The sequence below is a fragment of the Pleurodeles waltl genome, chromosome 3_1, assembly GCF_031143425.1.
Source record: "Pleurodeles waltl isolate 20211129_DDA chromosome 3_1, aPleWal1.hap1.20221129, whole genome shotgun sequence".
NCBI classification, from domain to species: Eukaryota; Metazoa; Chordata; class Amphibia; order Caudata; family Salamandridae; genus Pleurodeles; species Pleurodeles waltl.
In genome coordinates this window covers 352,326,863-352,348,122 of record NC_090440.1, presented here as the reverse complement: position 1 = coordinate 352,348,122, position 21,260 = coordinate 352,326,863, and positions in this window count along the sequence as shown.

Sequence of the window (21,260 nt, the reverse complement as noted above, 5' to 3'; positions counted from 1 at the left end):
CTCCACGAGGAATCTGGACAGCATGGAACCCCGGCGCCGACGACAACGGTGAGTACTGCACCTACGACACAGGGGAGGGGGGAGGAGGAAAGGTTACGGGCACACACATACGCGACACACCCACTCCCCCACCCCCCCCAAATACCTACACACCAATGCAGAGCAACAACTCAGAGTGACACCCCCCAAACCCCCCGGAAGAATGCAAAGACAAAATAAAATGATCATTAAAATTGAAGTATATTATAGCATATTTGAAGTTAAGTGAAATATGAAATATAAACATAAAATATATAACAACATGAACAATATATACATAGCCCAAAAGTCCGGCACATATTGGCTACCTTTCATTGTTCGTGGGCCAATGTGCATAAACACATGGGCAAAGCCCACACACGAGACCCGATTCCATTGGAGAGAACACTGCTGGGGCATCAGATAATAAAACAACAGGCACCTCAGGGGGAAGGGAAGGGGGTGCACCTCAACCACATGAGTCCACGACGCCAGATCCAGGAGGGGCCTCCATGCCCACTGTACCATCCTGGGGAGTGCAAAGCCACAGTCTCACAAGTCTCTACAGTGGGTGGGTTGACCACTGTTACATCATGGGAAGTACAAAGCCACAGTCCATCAGGTGGATTACAGACTCCACTGGTTATGGCGGAGGCATGTTGGCCAGAGTGCTTCGTGAAGCCCTGCCCGACACAGATCCGGCACTGCCAATGGGCCAGCGGTGCTTGAGATGAAGGGCCCAGCGGAGCAGTTCAGAGACGGCGGTGCCCAGCGGAGCGGTGCTTGAGATGAATGGCCCAGCGGAGCGGTGCTTGACAGGAAGGGCCCAGCGGAGCAGTTCAGAGACGGCGGTGCCCAGCGGAGCGGTGCTTGACAGGAAGGGCCCAGTGGAGCAGTTCAGAGACGGCGGTGCCCAGCGGAGCGGTGCTTGAGATGAATGGCCCAGCGGAGCAGTGCTTGACAGGAAGGGCCCAGCGGGGCAGTTCAGAGATGGCAGTGCCCAGCAGAGCGGTGCTTGAGATGAAGGGCCCAGCGGAGCAGTTCAGAGACGGCGGTGCCCAGCGGAGCGGTGCTTGACAGGAAGGGCCCAGCGGAGCAGTTCGGAGACGGCGGGGCCCAGCGGAGCGGTGCTTGAGATGAATGGCCCAGCGGTGCTTGACAGGAAGGGCCCAGCGGAGCGGTGCTTGAGATGAAGGGCCCAGCGGAGTGGTGCTTGAGATGAAGGGCCCAGCGGAGCGGTGCTTGAGATGAAGGGCCCAGCGGAGCGGTGCTTGAGATGAAGGGCCCAGCGGAGCGGTGCTTGACAGGAAGGGCCCAGCGGAGTAGTTCAGAGACGGCGGTGCCCAGCGTAGCGGTGCTTGAGATGAAGGGCCCAGCGGAACGGTGCTTGACAGGAAGGGCCCAGCAGAGCGGTGCTTGACAGGAAGGGCCCAGCGGAGCGGTGCTTGAGATGAAGGGCCCAGGGGAGCGGTGCTTGAGATGAAGGGCCCAGCGGAGCAGTGCTTGACAGGAAGGGCCCAGCACAGCGGTGCTTGAGATGAAGGGCCCAGCGGAGCAGTGCTTGACAGGAAGGGCCCAGCGGAGCGGTGCTTGAGATGAAGGGCCCAGCGGAGCGGTGCTTGAGATGAAGGGCCCAGCGGAGCGATGCTTGACAGGAAGGGCCCAGCGGAGCGGTGCTTGAGATGAAGGGCCCAGCGGAGCGGTGATTGAGATGAAGGGCCCAGCGGAGCGGTGCTTGACAGGAAGGGCCCTGTTCAGCGGTGCCTGTCTTGGCGGGGCCCTGTTCAGCGGTGCCTGTCTTGGCGTGGCCCTGTTCAGCGGTGCTTGTCACGGCGGGGCCCTGTTCAGCGGTGCCTGTCTTGGCGGGGCCCTGTTCAGCGGTGCTTGTCTTGGCGGGGCCCTGTTCAGCGGTGCTTGTCACGGCGGGGCCTGTTCAGCAGTGCTTGTCATGGCGGGGCCTGTTCAGCGGTGCTTGTCACGGCGGGGCCCTGTTCAGCGGTGCCTGTCACGGCGGGCCCTGTTCAGCGGTGCTTGTCACGGCGGGGCCCTGTTCAGCGGTGCCTGTCTTGGCGGGGCCCTGTTCAGCGGTGCCTGTCTTGGCGGGGCCCTGTTCAGCGGTGCTTGTCTTGTGTTCCTAGGGAACCAGATCTGGCCAACATTTCCCGCTCAGTCGCCATCCGACCTTTCGCTTGCGGGGCCCTCCTGTGCAGGAGTCCTGGGCCCGCGGGTGTCCTCCGTCACACCCGAAATGGGGCTGGTGGAGCCCTCCTGGGCAGCTCGCCTGCTGCCGGACTTGTCCGCCCTGCTGCCCTTGCCCTCCTTTGACGATTCTCTGGGGCCCTTGCCTCCCTTTGTGGATGTGCCAGGTGACGGTGCAAGGGTAGTGTCCTTGGGGGCAGCCGTCTCAGGCCTGTCGCGCCGGCCCTTCCCTTTTTTGGTTCTTTTCCCAGGGGGTGGGCTGGCTGTCCCCTTGCTGCTGGCCGATGTTCCTGCCCTAGGAGCTGGTGGACTCCAATAGCCCTGAACGATGGTCCTAGTAGGTGCAGGGCTTGTGGTGGCTGAGGTGCTGTTTGGACTCTTACGAGATGGAGGGGGTGGGTCAGGTGATGCAAAGAGGTTAATTTTGGAGAGGAAAAACTTTTTAGGAGCAATGGGAAGGGTAGGTGCAGTGGGTATGGGAGTGGAGGAAGAGGATGTGGTTGTAGGAGAGTCAAGTGTGCTGTCTTTGGGTGCAGGTGCTTGTGACGGAGGCTGTCGTAAGGTGGATGGCTGTTGGGTGGGTGGCTGCCTGCGTTTGTGTGGTTTGGAAGAGGGGGTGACAGACACAGTGGGAGAGGACACAGGGGACGTGTAAATGGCAGTGGGGGTGGTGACTGCACGTGTGCGGAGTGTTCTGGTGGGTGTGCTGGTGATGGACGTACTGGCTGATGGTGGTGTGCATGCAGGTGTGAGTGGAGACGTCACAGGGAGGGAGGAGGGAGACGAGGAGGAGGGGGACACAGAGGAGGCAGTGGCTGTTGGCATGTCTGCATGTGGATGTTGCTTGGGTGAATGCTTGTGTGATCTGTGGTGCTTATGTCTGGATGAGCTGCCCTTGGGTGTTGATGTGTGTGCAGGCAGGTCTGTAGGTGTGTCTGGGATAGGCAGAGGAACAGGGGAGTGGGACTGGGTGGAGGGAGTTGGAGGAGGGAGGCTGGAGACAGGGACAATGGCTGCCGTCAGTGCTGAGGCCAGAGTGTTGAACGATTGCTGATGGGCTGCCTGACCCGAATGAATGCCCTCCAGGTATGCATTGCTCCGATGCACCTCCCTTTCTACCCCCGGGATGGCATTCAAAAGGGTAGACTGCCCAACAATGAGCGTCTGGAGGAGGTCAATGATCTCCGCACTGAGGGCAGCAGGGGTAACTGGGGCAGGGCCTGAGGTGCCTGGGGCGAAGGAGATGGCCGGCTTCCTGGCCGAGCGGGCACGGGGCGAACGCTGAGGGGCTGCTGGGAGGGCGGAGCTGGTGCGCTGGGTGGCGGCTGTACCTGTTGTTGCGGTGGGCACGGATGTTGCCGCCACCACAAGGGAGCTCCCTTCCGAGGACGTGTCGGTGTCGCTGACGTCTCCACGGGTCCCCGTTGTGGAGCTCCCCTCGCCCTCCGTCTCACTGGTGAACTCGGAGTCGGTTGCATGGCCCTCCGGGGCCATGTGAGATGCAGCTCCCTCGTGCGCCGATGCCACTTCTCCTCAGCCTGATGATGCTAATGCACACATGAAGAGGAAAACCAAAAAAAAGGGGGGGAGAAGAAAGAAAGACATGTTGAGTGCATGCATTGGCGACACCGTTGGCGGAGAGGACAGAGACAGAAGCCCCCTGCACTACGCCGCGCACACGGGGTACACTACTCAATTATTGTGACTTGGCCTACAAGTCTATGGACGACAAATGCACACATAGGTGAGCCCGGGCCATGGATAGCTGTACTTAGCACCCTACATAGGTGGGGGGCGGGGCACAGGGCCATGCCTTACGGAGGGGCCTAGCCTACAGAAACCGCCCTGGCCTAGAGATACCCACAGTCCTCCTCCTCCACCCAGACACCTCCACTGTGCGCTAATATAGCAGAATGTGCTGATACTCACCCCCTTGTGGCTGCTGTGATGTCCTCACGTGCCCATCCAAATCGGGGTAGGCCACCGCCAGGATCCGGGACATCAGGGGGGTCAATTGCCGTGTGGTACCCCTCCTAGGTTGGGAGGCCATCCCCAGCAGAGTCTCGGCGGTCTTTCTGCTCCCGCGGCGGATGTCCTCCCACCTCTTGCGACAGTGGGTGCCCCGTCTGTTGTGGACCCCCAGGGCCCAGACGTCCTTGGCGATGGCACGCCAAATGTCGATCTTCTGATGGGCGCTGACCTATGTGACATGTACAGGGTGGGAAAAGAAATATCATTACTTTTCTGCATGGTCGAAGTGAGTGGCCCCCCCTCCCCAACCTTGCCATGTGGCACATGCTCTCATCTGTCGTGCGATGCATTCCTCATTCGCTCCCCTCACCACCATCGTTCATTCACCCCACTCAACCCAGGCATTGCCCACTAAGCATGGTCCCAGTGTACTCACCTGTTGGTCTGGAGGACCGTAGAGTAGCGCATACTGGGGGAGGACCCCATCCACGAGTGCCTCCAACTCTTCTGAAGTGAAGGCAGGGGCCCTTTCCCCAGTCGCAGCAGCCATTGTCACTTCCAGACCGAGGTCACAGCAGCACTTTCCTCTCCTGTGGATGATCAGGTCCCGAGTGAATAAGCAGATAGAAAATGGCGGTCACGCCCGCGGCGGTGCGTACCGCGGCGGTGCGTACCCCGACCGCCAGCGCACATCCTCATTGGCTCCTGAAACCCATAGGGTTCAATGTTAACCAATGCGGCTTTGCACCGTGGTCTTCGACCGCCTACCGCCACGGTGTGCCACGCCAGCGCATTGAGCTCACATCCCATTGTCACAGTTCACAGGTCAGGCAGCTGCCATTTCAAAGGCCCACATGGCTTAATTTCTACTGCGTCACACAGGCCTAGGCCTTGCTTTGCCACTCATACAAGCCATTCAATGCATAGAGAATCGTGTACTGTGCAAGCTGTGTGAACGTACCTGTGGGTTGATTGACTTTGTGCTCCATGTTGTCCTTCCTAGGCACCGTCCGCAGGGACTTGTGAGGAGATGGAGGGCTGTTCCCGTGTACAGACCGCTGGTGGACCTGTCGACAATGGAAGGTCATACTCACATACAGACTTGACCGTGCCACTATACAGGAACTGTGTTCCCAGCTGGAGCCAGACCTGATGTCACCCATCAGCCAACCTACAGGGATTCCCCCTCTAGTGCAGGTTCTGTCAGTACTCCATTTTTTGGCAAGTGGATCATTCCAAACAACAGTGGCCATTTCATCTGGGTTGTCTCAGCCTATGTTTTCTAAGGTTTTGTCCAGAGTATTGTCTGCCCTGATGAAATACATGCGGAGCTACATAGTTTTCCCTGAGGTGGAGGATTTGGCTACAGTGAAGGGTGATTTCTATACCCTTGGACATATTCCCAACATCATTGGTGCCATTGATGGGACCCATGTGGCTTTGGTACCCCCCAGAGGAAGTGAACAGGTGTGCAGGAACAGAAAAAGTTATCATTCAATGAATGCCCAGGTGGTGTTTGGCAGACCAGTACATCTCCCATGTAAATGCCAAATTCCCTGGGTCAGTGCATGACGCGTACATCATGCGAAATAGCAGCATCCCTTATGTGATGGAACAGCTACAGAGGCACCGTGTGTGGCTAATAGGTGACTCTGGTTACCCCAACCTGTCCTGGCTACTGACCCCAGTAAGGAATCCCAGGACCAGGGCAGAGGAACGGTACAATGAGGCCCATGGGCAGACTAGGAGGGTGATCGAGCGGACCTTCGGCCTCTTGAAGGCCAGGTTTAGGTGCCTGCATATGACAGGTGGATCCCTAATGTACTCACCAAAGAAGGTGTGTCATATCATCGTGGCCTGCTGTATGCTTCACAACCTGGCTTTGCGACGCCAGGTGCCTTTCCTGCAGGAGGATGGTCCAGATGCTGGTGTTGTGGCAGCGGTGGAACCTGTGGAGAGTGAAGAGGAGGAAGACGAAGAGGACGACACAGACAACAGGGACAGAGTGATACTACAGTATTTTCAATAACACACAGGTAAGAATCAACACCGGCATTTTGGAATTACTTACAGTCTCCTGCCTCTCTACTGTCTGTCCTATTCCCCCAGTGTATGTTAACTGAGTTGTGACTTTCCCTTCCAATTTCAGAGATGTGGCCCCCACTGCGTGACATCTGCTTTGTTTTCCCATGGACTACAGCTGTGTGACAGTGGTATGTTTTCATCACTGTGTAACTGGACATTTTGGCAGCTTTATGTTTAATACATTTGTTCACAATACAGGCAGACTCCAGATTGTTTTTGTGCAATACGTGTTTTTATTAAAAAAACGGAATTTAGGGACATGGTGGGAAATCGGTGATGGGTGATGGTGGAGGAATGTCCATGGCAGAGTCCAGCTTTTCAGTCTCACTGGTGCATTGTCCATATGCCTGTGGAAGGTGGAGCAGGGGCAGTTCAAGGTTGGACAGGGTGACAATGTGGGACAGTGGGATAACATCAGGGGGTATCCTTTGCTGGAGGGGGTCTTGACATCCTACTCTGTCTTCTTACGAGATCTCAGGCCCCGCTTGCTGGTTGGTTCTTCTTCTGAAGGAGGTGGGGTTCTGGTGGCCTGTTGTTGTGTGGGGGCCTCCTGTCCACTAGCGCCGGCGGAGGTGGTTGCCCGTTCTTGGTCCATGCTAGTGACAGGGGCCCTTTGTGGTGCCACATGGTCCCGCAATGTGGTGACAATCTGGTTAAGTGCCCCTACGATGGTGCCCATTGCGGAACTGATGGTTCTAAGTTCTTCCCTGAACCCCATGTACTGTTGCTCCTGCATGACCTGGATCTCCTGGAACCTGGCCAGTACCGTCGCCATCGTCTCCTTGGGAGTGGTGGTAGGCTCTCATGATGGAGGAGAGGGCCTCGTGGAGAGTGGGTTCCCTAGGCCTGTCCCCCCCCTGTCGCACAGCAGCCCTCCCAGTTCCCCTGTTTCCCTGGGCCTCTGTCCCCTGGACCGTGTGCCCACTACCACTGCCCCCAGGTCCCTGTTGTTGTTGGGGTGGTGGGTTAGCCTGGGTGCCCTGTAGTGGTGGACACACTGCTGATTGATGTGTCCTGGAGACAGAGGCATGGGCCCGCTGGGTGGTAGCAGTGCTGGTGTTCCCAGAGGGGGTTGGGTCTGCTGTGGCCAGTGGCTGTGTGAGGGGAACCGACTGTCCAGAGGTCCCCGATGGGCCGGGCTGGTCATCTGGGTCCAGGGAGACAGAGCTGCTGTCATCACTGGTGGCCTCTTCTGGGGGTGGGATGGACATTTCTGGACCCTCCTGGGCGGTGTGGTGGCGTTCGGGTCCTGCAGGGGTATAGAGGTATGGTTATTGCTTCAGTGTGTGCCATATCAGTCGATGGGTGGGTGCCCGTGTACCCCAGTGCTGGCATTCCTGTGTGTGGGCGTTTGTGATGGTGGCTTGTGGGGGAGATGTGTATGTGCAGTGGGCATGCTTTGGTGATGGGTGTCCATGCTTTGTGGACGCATGCAGGTCTAGGTGTTGGGATGGGTGGGTTGTGATGGTGAGCCATTTGCAGGGAGTGTGTGTGATGGGGTGAGGGTGGGGGTATGATTTGGGATGCAGGTGGGCTGGGGGTGGGAAGAAGTAGTTAAGATTTGACTTACCAGAGTCCATTCCTCCAGATACCCCTGCGAGGCCCTCAGGATGCAGGATGTGCAAGACTTCCTCCTCCCATGCTGTGAATTCTGGGGGTGTAGGTGGGGGTCCGCCGCCAGTCTTCTGCACCGCGATGTTGTGCCTTGATACCATGGAACGCACCTTCCCCCGTAGGTCGTTCCACCGCTTCCTGATGTCATCCCGATTTCGTGGATGCTGTCCCACAGCGTTGACCCTGTCGCCTATCCTTTGCCATAGCTCCATCTTCCTGGCAATTGTGGTGTGCTGCACCTGTGTCCCGAAGAGCTGGGGCTCTACCCAAACTATTTCCTCCACCAGGACCCGGAGTTCGGCGTCTGAGAACCGGGGGTGTCTTTGAGGTACCATAGGGTGGTGTGGATGAGGTGTGGGGTGGTGTATGTGTTTTAGAGTGTGGTGAGTGTGGTGATGTGTGGTGTTTTGTGCGTGGATATTGTGTGGGTGATGGTGTGGTTTGCCTCTGTGTGATGGTGTTGTCTAAGCAGTGCTGTCTATCTCTGGCTTTCTGTCGGTTTTTTTTGTCGTAGGGGTTTGTGGGTGAAGTGGGTGTGTTTTTTTATGTTGTATTGGGTGTGTGGGTGTGTTGTTTGTATGTGTATCAGGTGTGTGTATTTACAATTGTCCAATGTGGTTGTGTTTTGTAAGGGTGTGTGTATTTTGACCGCGGCGGTGTGTACCGCCAATGGAATACCGCGGTTGAAAGACCGCCGCGTGGATTCGTGGGTCGTAATGGCATGGGCGTATTTCTGTTGGCGTTACGGTGGAGATTTGGTCATCGCCAGTTTTACGCTGGCAGTTGGTGTGGCGGACTTTTGTGGATGTCGGGTTTTTGGCGGTTTGCCAGTTGCGGGTCAGAATGACTGTGGCGGTTTACTGCGGCCGCGCCGGTGTTATGGCGGTCTTCTGACCGGCGGTTAGCGCCTTTTACCGCCGAGGTCAGAATGACCCCCTATGTCTTGTTTAGGCTCATGAAGAGGTCTCTCCCAGCCTTCTTTCAAAAGAGCTAGTGGTCCTCTTACAGGGTGGCCAAACAGAAGTTCAAAGGGTGAGAACCCTACTCCCTTCTGAGGCACCTCTCTGTAAGCGAAAAGCAGACATGGCAAGAGGACATCCCATCTCCTTTTGAGTTTTTCAGGGAGCCCCATGATCATGCCTTTTAATGTCTTGTTGAATCTCTCAACAAGGCCATTAGTTTGTGGATGATAGAGTGTAGTGAATTTATAAGTCACTCCACACTCATTCCACATGTGTTTCAGGTATGCTGACATGAAGTTGGTACCTCTGTCAGACACCACCTCCTTAGGGAAACCCGCTTTGGTAAAGATACCAATGAGGGCCTTGGCTACTGCAGGGGCAGTAGTCGACCTAAGGGGAATAGCTTCAGGGTATCTAGTAGCATGATCCACTACTACTAGTATGTACATGTTCCCTGAGGCTGTGGGAGGTTCAAGTGGACCCACTATGTCCACACCCACTCTTTCAAAGGGGACCCCCACCACTGGAAGTGGAATGAGGGAGGCCTTTGGATGTCCACCTGTCTTACCACTGGCTTGACAGGTGGTACAGGAGACACAAAACTCCTTGACTTTCTGGGACATGTTGGGCCAGTAGAAGTGGATGACTAGTCTCTCCCACGTCTTGGTTTGTCCCAAATGCCCAGCAAGAGGAATATCATGGGCTAAGGTCAGTATGAACTCTCTGAACTCCTGAGGCACTACCACTCTCCTAGTGGCACCAGGTTTGGGATCTCTTGCCTCAGTGTACAGGGGTCCATCTTCCCAATAGACCCTATGTGTTCCAGTTTTCTTGCCATTGGACTCTTCAGCAGCTTGCTGCCTAAGGCCTTCAAGAGAGGGACAGATGTCTTGCCCCTTACACAACTGCTCCCTTGAGGGTCCCCCTGGGCCTAAGAGGTCAACCTGATAAGGTTCCAACTCCATAGGCTCAGTTCCCTCAGAGGGCAGAACTTCTTCCTGAGAAGAGAGGTTCTCTTTTTGTTGTTGTGTTGCAGCTGGTTTCCCGGTTGTCTTTCCTTTCCTCTTGGTAGGCTGGGCCCTTTTTCCAGGCTCCAGCTCTACTTTTTCACCCTGAGCCTTGCACTGTGCCCTTGTCTTGACACACACAAGTTCAGGGATACCCAGCATGGCTGCATGGGTTTTCAGTTCTATCTCCGCCCATGCTGAGGACTCCAGGTCATTTCCAAGCAAACAGTCTACTGGGATATTTGAGGAGACCACCACCTGTTTCAGGCCATTGACCCCTCCCCACTCTAAAGTTGCCATAGCCATGGGATGTACTTTAGTTTGATTGTCAGCATTGGTGACTGGATAAGTTTGTCCAGCCAGGTATTGACCAGGGGAAACCAGTTTCTCTGTCACCATGGTGACACTGGCACCTGAATCCCTCAGGCCTTCTACACTTGTCCCATTAATTAAGAGCTGCTGCCTGTATTTTTGCATGTTAGGAGGCCAGGCAGCCAGTGTGGCTAAATCCACCCCACTCTCAGAGACTAATGTAGCTTCAGTGTGACACCTGATTTGCTCTGGGCACACTGTTGATCCCACTTGGAGACTAGCCATTCCAGTGTTAGCTGGAGTGGAGTTAGAAGTGGTACTTTTCTTGGGACTGGCCTTGTCTCCAGTTTGGTGTCCAGGCTGATTACAGCTACGACACCAGGCCTTTTTGGGATCAAAGTTTTTACCCTTGTACCCAAAATTGTTTTGTGAAGAGGCTCTGGGCCCACCCTCCTGTGCAGGTTTTTGGGGGCCTGAAGAAGACTCTTTACTATTTTTGTTTTTGGATGTCTCAACACTCTTCCCCTGGGGAGGCTTTGGGACCCCTTTCTTTTGGTCACCCCCTGTGGAAGTCTTGGTCACCCTAGTCTTGACCCAATGGTCCGCGTTCTTTCCCAATTCTTGGGGAGAAATTGGTCCTAGGTCTACCAGATGCTGATGCAGTTTATCATTTGAACAATTACTCAATAGGTGTTCTTTCACAAATAAATTGTACAGCCCATCATAATCATTAACACCACTGCCTTGAATCCAACCATCCAGTGTTTTCACTGAGTAGTCCACAAAATCAACCCAGGTCTGGCTCGAGGTTTTTTGAGCCCCCCAGAATCTAATTCTATACTCCTCAGTGGAGAATCCAAAGCCCTCAATCAGGGTTCCCTTCATGAGGTCATAAGATTCTGCATATTTTCCAGAGAGTGTGAGAAGTCTATCCCTACACTTTCCAGTGAACATTTCCCAAAGGAGAGCACCCCAGTGAGATCTGCTTACTTTTCTGGTTACACAAGCCCTCTCAAAAGCTGTGAACCATTTGGTGATGTCATCACCATCTTCATATTTAGTTACAATCCCTTTAGGGATTTTCAACATGTCAGGAGAATCTCTGACCCTATTTATGTTGCTGCCACCATTGATGGGACCTAGGCCCATCTCTTGTCTTTCCCTTTCTATGGGTAGGATCTGTCTTTCCAAAGCCAATCTTTTGGCCATCCTGGCTAACAGGAGGTCCTCTTCACTGAGGCTATCCTCAGTGATTTCAGAGGTGCTGGCCCCTCCTGTGAGGGAAGCAGCATCTCTGACTATCACAGTTGGAATCAGGGATTGAGGGTCCCTGGGTTCCCTAGTTAGGACTGGAAGGGGGGAATTCTCCTCCATGTCACTAACATCATCCTCTGGGGTGTCATCCTCAGAGGGGTTGGATTTTTCAAACTCTGCCAAAAGCTCCTGGAGCTGTTGTTTGGAGGGTCTTGAGCCAATTGTGATTTTCTTTATTTTGCAGAGAGACCTTAGCTCCCTCATCTTAAGATGGAGGTAAGGGGTGATGTCGAGTTCCATCACATTCACTTCTGCACTAGACATTATGGGGGTGATTCTGACCCCGGCGGTCTGAGACCGCCGGGGCCAGGGTCGGCGGGAGCACCGCCGACAGGCCGGCGGTGCCCCGCAGGGCATTCTGACCGCGGCGGTTCGGCCGCGGTCAGATGCGGAAAACCGGCGGTCTCCCGCCGGTTTTCCGCTGCCCTTTAGAATCCTCCATGGCGGCGCTACCGCCATCCTGTTCCTGGCGGGTCTCCCGCCAGGAACAGGATGGCGGTAGGGGGTGCCGCGGGGCCCCTGGGGGCCCCTGCAGTGCCCATGCCTATGGCATGGGCACTGCAGGGGCCCCCGTAAGAGGGCCCCACTTGGTATTTCAGTGTCTGCTATGCAGACACTGAAATACGCGACGGGTGCAACTGCACCCATCGCACATACCCACTCCGCCGGCTCCATTCGGAGCCGGCTTCCTCGTGGGGAGGGGTTTCCCGCTGGGCTGGCGGGCGGCCTACTGGCGGTCGCCCGCCAGCCCAGCGGGAAAGCCAGAATGGCCTCCGCGGTCTTTTTGACCGCGGAGCGGCCATATGGCGGCTCCCTCCACGCGGGCGGTGACCGCCGCCCGCGGGGGTCAGAATGACCCCCTATGTTTCTAAAAGTTGGAATACTTTTTAAGAATCTAAAACTAGTTCTAGAACCTAATTCAAACTTTCACAAAACTTTTAAACTCTAAAAGAAATGCTAACAGGGACTAACACAAGGCCCTAGCAGGACTTTTAAAAATTTAGAAAAATAGCTCAAATTGCAAAAATCAATTTCTAATGACAATTTTTGGAATTTGTCGTGTGATCAGGTATTGGCTGAGTAGTCCAGCAAATGCAAAGTCTTGTACCCCACCGCTGATCCACCAATGTAGGAAGTTGGCTCTGTATGCACTATTTCAAAGTAAGGAATAGTATGCACAGAGTCCAAGGGTTCCCCTTAGAGGTAGGATAGTGGCAAAAAGAGATAATACTAATGCTCTATTTTGTGGTAGTGTGGTCGAGCAGTAGGCTTATCAAAGGAGTAGTGTTAAGCATTTGTTGTACACACACAGGCAATAAATGAGGAACACACACTCAGAGACAATTCCAAGCCAATAGATTTTTGTATAGAAAAATATCTTTTCTTAGTTTATTTTAAGAACCACAGGTTCAAATTTTACATGTAATACTTCAAGTGAAAGGTATTGCAGGTAAGTACTTTAGGAACTTTGAATAATCACAATAGCATATATACTTTTCAAATAAATCACATATAGCTATTTTAAAATTAGATTTTAATTTTCGTAGTTCCTAGGGGGAGTAAGAGTTTGTTAGTTCTTGCAGGTAAGTAAACCACCTACGGGGTTCAAGTTTGGGTCCAAAGTAGCCCACCGTTCGGGGTTCAGAGCAACCCCAAAGTTACCACACCAGCAGCTCAGGGCCGGTCAGGTGCAGAGGTCAAAGTGGTGCCCAAAACGCATAGGCTTCAATGGAGAAGGGGGTGCCCCGGTTCCAGTCTGCCAGCAGGTAAGTACCCGCGTCTTCGGAGGGCAGACCAGGGGGGTTTTGTAGGGCACCGGGGGGGACACAAGTCAGCACAGAAAGTATACCCTCAGCAGCACGGGGGCGGCCGGGTGCAGTGTGCAAACACACGTCAGGTTTCCAATGGAAATCAATGGGAGACCAAGGGGTCTCTTCAGCGATGCAGGCAGGCAAGGGGGGGGCTCCTCGGGGTAGCCACCACCTGGGCAAGGGAGAGGGCCTCCTGGGAGTCACTCCTGCGCTGGAGTTCCAATCTCTCAGGTCCTGGGGGCTGCGGGTGCAGAGTCTTTACCAGGCGTCGGGATCTGGGAAGCAGGCAGTCGCGGTCAGGGGGAGCCTCGGGATTCCCTCTGCAGGCGTCGCTGTGGGGACTCAGGGGGTGCAACTCTGGCTACTCACAGTCTCGTAGTCGCCGGGGAGTCCTCCCTGAAGTGTTTGTTCTCCACAAGTCGAGCCGGGGGCGTCGGGTGCAGAGTAGCAAGTCTCACGCTTCCGGCGGGAAACGCAGTTGTCTTGAAGTTGCTTCTTTGGAAATAAAGTTGCAGTCTTGGATAAACAGGGCCGCTGTTCTTGGGAGTTTCTTGGTCCTTTTAGAGCAGGGCAGTCCTCTGAGGATTCAGAGGTCGCTGGTCCCTGGGGAAAGCGTCGCTGGAGAAGTGTCTTTAGAAGGGAGGGAGACAGGTCGGTAGAGCTGGGGCCAAAGCAGTTGGTGTCTCCGTCTTCTCTGCAGGGTTTTTCAGCATAGCAGTCCTCTTCTTCTTAGGTTGCAGGAATCTGAGTTCCTAGATTCAGGGGAGCCCCTAAATACAGAATTTAGGGGGGTGTTTAGGTCAGGGAGGGCAGTAGCCAATGGCTACTAGCCTTGAGGGTGGCTACACCCTCTTTGTGCCTCCTCCCAAGGGGAGGGGGTCACATTCCTATCCCTATTGGGGGGATCCTCCATCTGCAAGATGGAGGATTCCTAAAAGTCAGAGTCACTTCAGCACAGGTTGCCTTAGGGGCTGTCCTGACTGGTCAGTGACTCCTCCTTGTTTTTCTCATTATCTCCTCCGGCCTTGCCGCCAAAAGTGGGGCCGTGGCCGGAGGTGGCGGGCAACTCCACTAGCTGGAATGCCCTGTGGTGCTGTAACAAAGGGGGTGAGCCTTTGAGGCTCACCGCCAGGTGTTACAGCTCCTGCAAGGGGGAGGTGATAAGCATCTCCACCCAGTGCAGGCTTTGTTACTAGCCACAGAGTGACAAAGGCACTCTCCCCATGTGGCCAGCACATGTCTCGAGTGTGGCAGGCTGCTAAAACCAGTCAGCCTACACGGGTAGTTGGTTAAGGTTTCAGGGGGCACCTCTAAGGTGCCCTCTGGGGTGTATGTTACAATAAAATGTACACTGGCATCAGTGTGCATTTATTGTGCTGAGAAGTTTGATACCAAACTTCCCAGTTTTCAGTGTAGCCATTATGGTGCTATGGAGTTCGTGTTTGACAGACTCCCAGCCCATATACTCTTATGGCTACCCTGCACTTACAATGTCTAAGGTTTTGCTTAGACACTGTAGGGGCACAGAGCACATGCACTGGTGCCCTCACCTATGGTATAGTGCACCCTGCCTTAGGGCTGTAAGGCCTGCTAGAGGGGTGACTTATCTATACTGCATAGGCAGTGTGAGGTTGGCATGGCACCCTGAGGGGAGTGCCATGTCGACTTACTCGTTTTGTCCTCACCAGCACACACAAGCTGGCAAGCAGTGTGTCTGTGCTGAGTGAGGGGTCCCGAGGGGGGCATAAGATATGCTGCAGCCCTTAGAGACCTTCCCTGGCATCAGGGCCCTTGGTACCAGGGGTACCAGTTACAAGGGACTTACCTGGATGCCAGGGTGTTCCAATTGTGTAAACAAAAGTACAGGTTAGGGAAAGAACACTGGTGCTTGGGCCTGGTTAGCAGGCCTCAGCACACTTTCAAATCAAAACATAGCATCAGCAAAGGCAAAAAGTCAGGGGGTAACCATGCCAAGGAGGCATTTCCTTACAAATATTATATTCCCTTTAAGAAAAAGGAATCATTCAAAAGACTAAGGGCTAGATGTACCAAGAAATGGGTTTGCGACTCGCAAATTGCGAGTCTGAGCGACTTGCAATTTGCAGGTCGCAAACCCATATGCAGGATAGTGTCCCTGACACCACCTGCGAATCGCAAGGGGGTCGCAAAGACCCACCTCATTAATATTAATGAGGTGGGTCGCAATTTACGACCCCCTAGCGATTCGCTGCACTCACAGGGATGGTGGCCTGCTGGAGGCAGCAGACCACCATGTCTGTGACTGCTTTTTAATAAAGCAGTTTTTTTTTGTTGTATTGCAGCCTGTTTTCCTTAAAGGAAAACGAGTTGCAATACACTCGAGTAAATTAAACGTTTTTGTTTCATTTTTTCAGAGCCATTCACAAAGGGGAGGGGGTCCATGAGGATCCCTTCCCTTTTACGAATGGGTTAGCACCCATTTGAAATGGGTGCTAACTGCGAATTGCTTTGCGACTGCGTTCGCGGTCACAAAGTAATTCTACATCGCGATGTGAATCGCAAATAGGAAGGGGAACACCCCTTCCTATTTACGAGTCGCATTCCTATTTTGCGAGTCGGTAACCAGGTTACCGACTCGCAAAATGGGAATAAGTATCGCAATGCGCGTTTTGCATGGCGCAAACAGCAAAATTCGCTGTTTGCACCATGCAAAACGCTTTGTACATCTGGCCCCTAAGAGTAAACATATGTGGTAAACACAAGGTGAGGTTTTTAAGTAAACAAAACCACTAAAGCAGGAAGTCAAGAATGCCAAACGTCGTAGAACTCATCAGTGGCCCCAGACCAAATAGGAGTGGGAAGGAAGAAGAAGGAAACAGGGAAAAACTGAAAAGATAAAGGCCCTCATTATGACAGTGGGGGTAAGAACTGCCTACCACCGTGGCGACGGCCGCCAAAAGATTGTTGCCGCGGCTACCATCCGTTCGCCGAATTATGACCACAGCCGGATTTCACCACAAGAAGGGCGGAAATCCATCTAGTAGACTGCCGCCATCCGTATTATGTCACATAATACGGCTTGGCGGTGTTCTACTGCCGTCCCGTCCCCTGCTGGAAGACCCCCTGGATACAGGTAAGTCGGGTTTCCAACAGGGGAGGGAGGTGGGGAGTGTTGCGTGTGTGTGTGGTGGTGTGTGCATATATGTGTGCGTGAATCCAAGTGTGTGTTTAGTGTTATTTATGTGCGTTATGAATGTATGTGAGTGTGTGTATGAATGGAAATGTGAATGCATGTCTGCGTGTAAGTTTGGATGTGTGTGCAGATGTGTGCTTTAATGAATGAAGGCATGTGTGAATGTATGCGTGCATGTCTGTGTGTATGTGTGTATGAGTGTGTGTGTGTATGGGGGAGAGGTTGGAAGGGAGGGGAGCGTGGATAAAGGAGGTGTGGGGGGTGTCTGGGGAGTGTTGGGGGGAGGGGTCCTCCTATCAGTGACAGGGAAGGAATTCCCTGTCACTGATAGGGCCTACCGCCATGGTTTTCGTGGCATTACGAACCCCACGGAAACTATGGCGGTAGGCAGGGTCATGATACCGCCAGCAGCATAATAGTGGCAGCCGGGATGGAGATTGTTATCTACAGCCCAGTGGCTGCTACTGCCATGGCGGTCGGAGTAGTACATTGGCGGATTGGCTTCAGGCAATCCAACAATGCCATAATGTGGCTGTAAGTACCGCCAGCCTGTTGGCGGTACTACTGCCACATTATCTCCAATCGCCGGGGTCATAATGACCCCCAAAGTCTTGAAACTCAAAAAGAGGGAAAATCTACACTCTGGCCATTAAGTCCTGCATGCCCCCAACTTAGGTTGACCAGACATCAAGGTACATTTGCAATATGCCAAGGAGAGTACAAATGACTGGAGAAACTAAGGACCCCCAGAACAGTCACCAAGCTCGCCAAAATATACCTTGGTGACTCCACTCCGTGTTGATATATGTAAGTCCCTCATGCACAACCCCTTGTCTGTCCAGATAGTGCTTTGACCTGGTATGTTCATAACATTAACAGAGTATCTTTTGTCAATTAGCCTGCCAACCTGAAGTTCCTAAATCACTTCCTTATACTGTGATCTCATCAGTTTCGCTGATTGATCAACAAATGAGATTATGAACACACCCTCCTCTTCTCCATTATCACTGTTATCTGCAGCGATGTTCAGGGTCTGTGCCCAGTCGCCATGTTCAGTGGTTACAATGCACACTTCCTGTGGGTTGTATGGGTCGCTATTGGAATGTGCGTACACTCACAGTGCTCCTGCAGGCTTGTGCAAGGTGGTTTTCTCTGATACAGACATAGCATGTTTTGTCCTAGGATGAGGATGCCTCCATTGGGTGTAGTCCACCTACACAGTTTCAGAAAACCTAGGTGTCTCCGCTCGAGAGCACAACTTCTCCCTTTTTGCATCAACCTTTTCTTTCTTGATACCCTTTGCAGCAAAGAGATCCCCCTTGACCACCATTTTCCACAAATCTCTTTTCAGTTTCATGGCACATGTGTGGCATAGCTCTCACAACTACCCCAGAGTGACTGTGGGTTCAAGGCTTATTCTTTATTCTTTGATTATCTTCTCTGCACTGCCGAAAACCACACTAATATGATACAGGCTCATACTTCACAGACGTGGTCATTATCAGTGTACAAGTTTGAACACTATCAGAGACAGGTGAAAATGGTGAGATTCTCACATTTCCTCTGTTGCGCTTGTCTTAGAATGAACTTCTAATTGGGGTTGTAGATTGGCGTTTCAAGGGCTGGCTTTGTCATAATTCCCACCATCCCCATTTATTGTAATACACAATTTAAAAATGTCCACCCCTACATAATGCAATGGGAGTGACAGCTTTACTGTATCATCTATAACCCTAGCGGTTTAAAAATAGCTGTTGAGCCTCTCTTTCCTTATCTTTCAGCATGGGGCTGCCGTCCCAGTGGGCTCACTAAAGCTTAAGAAAGGGTCGGCAATAGCATGGTGCAGCCCTGCCTGGGCTTGCTACCCGCAGGTGCATAATCCCGTTTTCTGTCAGGGCAGTGATGCAATGGTATCTCTCCGGGGTGTACCTTCTTCGCTATGCTGGCCTCATGCAAAGTGATTAAGATGGTTGTGTTTGGACCTCTTGCTACAGCGTAATTCAACTGCTAACACTCTGCAGAACTTGCCTAATGTCCTAACTGCGGATGTGTGTGTTTAATTGTTTTAATTTGTTTTTATTGGCATTTAAAGTAGGTAATATCATACAGTCAACAAGAACATTATCGAAAAAGGGAATAAAAGGGAAGGGGTCAGTGGTAGAAGTACGGAAACATAACGGGCCAGATGTAGCAAAGGATTTGCGCCTCGCAAACGGCGAAAATCGCCGTTTGCGAGGCGCAAATGCCTCTTTGCTATGCAGAAATGCATATTGCGAGTCGGGACCGACTCGCAATATGCATTTCAGAATCGCAAATAGGAAGGGGTGTTCCCTTCCTATTTGCAAGTCTGAGTGGTATGCAATACCATTTGCGACCGCGTACGCGGTCGCAAATGGTATCGCAGTTACCATCCACTTCAAGTGGATGGTAACCCACTCGCAATTTGGAAGGGGTCCCCATGGGACCCCTTCCACTTTGTGAATGGACCCCAAAATATTTTTTCAGGGCAGGGAGTGGTCCAAGGGACCACTCCCTGCCCTGAAAAAATACCGAAACTAAAGGTTTCGTTTTTTTTTTTTAAGTGCAGCTCGTTTTCCTTTAAGGAAAACGGGCTACACTTAAAAAAAAAAAACTGCTTTATTGAAAGCAGTCACGAACATGGAGGTCTGCTGACGACAGCAGGCCTCCATGTTTGCGAGTGCCAATACTCGCTATGGGGCCGCAATTTTCGACCCACCTCATGAATATTGATGAGGTGGGTCATTGCGACCCCATAGCGAGTTGCAGTCGGTGTCTGAGACACAGTACTGCATACGAATTTGCGAGTTGCAAATTGCGAGTCGCATGGACTCGCACTTTGCAACTCGCAAATATTTAAGTTGCTACATCTGGCCCAACATCCCTTGAAAAACTTCAAAGACCTACAGTTTCCCACTCCAGGCGCACACGATCCCGAGCAGGCACACCAGCGTGAACTCACCCGCTATACAACAATGGTCTAGATGAAGGGATCTATATTAGTGCCAATTCGTAACTAATGTGGACCCATTTACCAAAGGGTGCTGCATGGACAAGGGAGTGTCGTCATGAACTGAACGTGGATGAAGGCCCATGGCGTTTGTGGACCTCTGTGAACGGGAGGAGGGGAAGCTCGGCTACGCAGATATGAAAGAAAGGTTCCATAAATCCTTGGGATGGGAGCAATTCCCAATATTAAGATAGTAGTTCTTGGCCAAAGGTAACATCTTTTAGCCAGGCATCCGCCGAGGGGCCGGATGCCGTATCCAATGTAAGGCAAATCTACGTTTAGCTAACAGGAGGAACTTTGCGGTTAGGCGAGGTTCTCAAGCCAGGACATCTTTATCATACCCCAGAAGACCCACCAAAGGGGTACAAGGCGAGACATGGCCGGTGATCGCGTATATAGTGGAGAAGGTGGCTTCTCAGAACTCCACCACCGCTGAGCAATCCAATGCTAAATGTATGAAGGTGACCAGTGGGGAGGCGCAGCACACACAGTGCACGTCTGCAGTGAGGCCCAGCCTCACCAGCTTTGCGGGGGTGCATTATAGTCGGTGTAGGAACTTGAAGTGTATCAAGCGCAGGCGATAGTTGGGTGAAAGAGTGGACATTTGGCCACAACAATAAGACCATGGGGCATCGGTGAGGGGGGTGTCTAGGTCAGTCGCCAAGACGTCGCGAGCCGCAGACACTATAACCAGCATAGTGTCCTGCATGGTAGAATAGAGTCTGGTGAATAATTTGCGTGGTGATGGCACAGTCAGCATGTGTACTAGGGCTTACAGCATTGGGGGGGGGGGAATGGGAAGGTGTTGGGCAGTATCCAGCAAGCTGCCCAGCGCTGGTAGTAAAGAAAGATTTCTAAAACCCGCGGGGAGGCAGGATCAGAAAAGGGAGGCATGAATTCACCATTAGGGTACAAGTCTCGCACTCTTGACCCCACATCTGCTAGGCTGGGTAATAAGGAGTTGTTCCCTAGTGGTATGGAGGGGGCATACAAATAGGGCAGGTTGGCCTGTTTTCGCAGGCCCTCCCATGACCATCTCAGGCAAAATCCCATGTTAATTTCAGATCTGGGCATCTTGTACAGTAGATTAAGGGCCGCAGTGAAGGACCATGGCGCAGCTTGATCGGCCTCTATTGCCACATGTGGCTGAAACGATGTTGGATAAGGAAGTTTCTAGACCATTACAGTTGTCTAGAAACTGCTTTAAAAAAAACGGTAGAAAGGGGTCATTTTTGAGACTGGTATCATTAGGTGAACATAACTGTGTTATTCTAGTCACTGTAAATTGTCACTTGAGTGCCGCATAGAGGAACCATGAAAGCATGGAAATGTCAAACATAAGCTACCTGAAAACTTGGCTGCTGTGGTACGGTGTTTGGCTGATACTTCGTGACACACAGTGACATGGTGTGGACTTTAAGAAGACAATTGTCCCCACTACAAAGCCAAGAATACATTGGGACCTATTACTTTTGCCTATATCTTTCCCAAGAGAGACAGGGATGGCCAAGCCTGTCTGAATCATGACGATGGCTAGCTGCTTAACCAATTGCAAAGCCAGCCTTCCACTTACCACAGCCTTGCTGATTTACTAGTCATACATCCATAAGGATTTAGCATATTAATCCTTTGGCATATTCATAAAGCCACAATTAAGCAAGCATTGGAAAATCCAATAGATCTCAACTGTGAGAGAGCTATTGACTTTGTCAATGTTTTTAATCATGTTGTACAGCAGCATGACTGCTGTGCAGCATGGCAGAAAGT